Source organism: Silene latifolia, chromosome Y, assembly GCF_048544455.1.
Source record: "Silene latifolia isolate original U9 population chromosome Y, ASM4854445v1, whole genome shotgun sequence".
NCBI classification, from domain to species: domain Eukaryota; kingdom Viridiplantae; phylum Streptophyta; class Magnoliopsida; order Caryophyllales; family Caryophyllaceae; genus Silene; species Silene latifolia.
Window position 1 is genome coordinate 187,733,066 of NC_133538.1, and position 3,590 is coordinate 187,736,655.

The window sequence follows — 3,590 nt, forward strand, 5'->3', positions numbered from 1 at the left end:
AACCAACTAGATTTTCTCTAGACATATTAGGGAAAAACAAACCCATATCCTTCGTACCTTGAAGATAACGAAGTACATTTTTAATCCCATTCCAATGCCTTCGGGTTGGACAAGAACTAAACCTGGCTAATAAATTAACGGAAAATGATATATCAGGTCTAGTATGACTTGCAATATACATCAGTGCGCCAATTGCACTTAAATAAGGTACTTCAGGACCAAGAATCTCTTCATTATTTTCTCTAGGGCGAAATGGATCTTTATCAATATCAAGTGATCGTACTACCATTGGAGTACTCAAAGGATGTGCTTTATCCATAAAAAATTTGTTAAGTACCTTTTCCGTGTATGTTGCTTGGTGTAAGAGAATTCCATTATTTAAATGCTCAATTTGTAAAGCCAAACAAAATTTGGTTATCCCGAGATCTTTCATCTCAAACTCTTTCTTTAAATATTCCACTGTCACTGGAATTTCTTCAGGTGTTCCAATGATATTTAAATAATCAACATACACCGCTATTATAACAAATCCTGGTCCAAATTTCTTTATAAAAATGCAGGGGGTAATAGGATCATTCTTGTATCCTTCCTTTGTCAAGTACTCACTGAGGCGGTTATACCACATGCTCCCAGATTGTTTTAATCCATAAAGAGATCTATTCAACTTGATGGAGAAATGTTACCTAGAACTTGATGAGGTTGCTTCTGGCAACTAAAAACCTTCTGGGAGTTTCATATATATATATCATTATCCAGTGGACCATACAGATAAGCTGTGACTACGTCCATTAGGCATAAGTCAAGACCTTCTTTCACTGCCAGACTGATTAAAAATCTAAAAGTAGTTGCATCCACCACAGGAGAATATGTCTCTTCATAATCAATACCGGGTCTTTGTAAAAATCCTTGTGCAACTAATCGAGCTTTATATCTCACAATTTCACCATTTTCATTTCTCTTTCGCACAAAGACCCATTTGTGTCCCACTGGCTTTACACCTTCGTGTGTACGGACTCTTGGTCCAAAAACTTGTCTTTTCAAGAGATTTCAATTCTGATTCAATTGCTTCTTTCCATTTTAGCCAATCATCTCTTTGTCTACATTGATCAATAGACTTGGGTTCATGATCCTCTTCATTTTTCATAACATCTAACGCAACATTGCATGCAAAAATATTGTCGACGTCGATTTGATTTCGGTTCCAAATAATACCAGACATGATATAATTTATTGAGATCTCTTCATTTTCAGGTACCTGAGTTTCTCCGGAACTAAATTTTCAATCATGTCCATAGTCTCTTCAGGAGATTTGTGTAAATTTACATCCTCGAACGGGCCACCTTCATTCTTTGCTCCTTTTCTTTTTCGAGGATTTTTATCCTTGGAACCAATTGGTCTTCCACGCTTCTGGCGTGCACTAGATTCATTACCAATTCTTGTTTGTCCTTCTGGGATTTTAATTTGAAATGGAGCATTTACAGCTGGAATATGTGACTTAGTCACTCTTTTGGGTCGAGAAAAGCATCCGCGAGTTGATTAGCTAAGCTTTGTAAATGAATTATCTTTTGAACTTCAAGTTCACATTGTTTAGTACGAGGATCAAGATAAGATAGTGATAATTCATTCCATTTAATTTCCTTTTCCAACTGTTTGTCTTCTCCCCCTAAACTTGGGAAAACTGACTCGTTAAAATGACAATCTGCAAAACGAGCCTTAAATAAATCCCCTGTGGTTGGCTCAAGATATTTAATTATTGAAGGAGATTCAAATCCAACATATATTCCCAACCTTCTTTGGGGACCCATCTTTGTGCGTTGTGGTGGAGCTATTGGTACATAAACCGCACAACCAAAAACTCTAAGATGGGAAATATTTGGTTCCTGACCATGAACCAATTTAGACGGGGAGAATTTATGATAACTTGTTGGTCTGATGCGAATAAGTGATTCTGCATGTAGTATAGCATGTCCCTGCGTAAATTGGGAGTTTAGACCTCATAAGTAATGGTCTAGCAATTAGTTGAAGTCGTTTGATTAAAGATTCAGCTAGACCGTTTTGTGTATGAACATGGGCTACAGGATGTTCAACATTTATCCCAATCGACATGCAATAATCATTAAAAGTTTGAGAAGTAAATTCACCAGCATTATCAAGACGAATATTCTTGATAGGTGTATCTGGAAAGTGTGCTCGTAATTTTATTAATTGAGCAAGTAATCTCGCAAACGCCAGGTTTCGAGTTGATAACAAGCATACATGGGACCATCTAGTCGATGCATCGACTAAAACCATAAAATATCTAAATGGTCCACTTGATGGATGTATTGGTCCACAAATATCCCCTTGTATACGTTCCAGAAAACTAATTGATTCAAAATTTATCTTAACTGGTGAAGGACGAATTATAAGTTTCCCTTGTGAACAAGCAGCACATGGAAAATTATTAGGAAGAAACTTCCGGTTCTTCAAAGAATGTCCACATGAATTTTGCACTATCCTTCGCATCATTGTTGAACCGGGATGGCCTAACCGGTCGTGCCAAATTATAGAGTTATCGCTAAACTTCCACGGTTTAAAATAGCATTGACTTCAATCGTATTAATTTTTCGTGTAGTACAAACCAAGAGAGAATGTAGGCAACTTTTCTATTACGTGTTTCGTGCCTTGGGTTATACTCGTGATTTGAAGGAATTCATTATTCCCTTCACTTATTGTCTCAATATGATATCCATTTTCGCGAATATCTTTAAAGCTTAACAAGTTTCTTTGAGACTTAGGAGAGTATAATGCATCAACAACTTCAATTTTAGTTCCCTAAGGTAATAATATACCGCTCTTTAGGAGCCTTCAATAATGTTTGTACTACCCGATATAGTACTCACACTAGTCTTTTTCATCGTCAAATGAGAAAAATATTTCATATTCTTAAGTATTGTATGGGTAGTTGCTTTAATCACAAGAATACATAATTCTTCATCATTTATTCCCATTCGAATTCGTGGGGTATTCATTTTCTTCAAGGAAATAAAATATGCGTCACTAAAACAAACATAAATATAATAAGAATGATAAATATAGATTTAAATAAAAATACCATATTGAATAATACATATAAACTATACATAGGATCCTTTAAATTCTAAACACACCATATAAATGATAAAACAAGCATAAAACGTCCTAACACGAATTGATATAGATAATTTGATAGTCTTAAAAGTTCATAATTTTTATCTAATTCCCTTCGGGGGTCGGGAAGAAATCATCCACTTCTAGGTGAGTTGTATCGCCTGAATCAAAGTCATCTTCGCCATCTTCAATCACCATATTTGTTTCGGTATTCTTTCTTTTCTGCTTTACTGATTGAAGATAAAGATCAGCAAGGTGTTTGGGTGTGCGACAAACGCGTGACCAATGCCCTTTTGCACCACAACGATAACATATATTGGTCACAGTTTCGCTTTTATCTTTCTCACCCGTATGATCTTTTCGGTTCCACTGCAGGTGGGAATGTGTCTTTTTGAAATAACCTCCACGACCTCCATTACGACCACCAAATCTACGTCCACGTCCACGCCCACGGCCTCGCC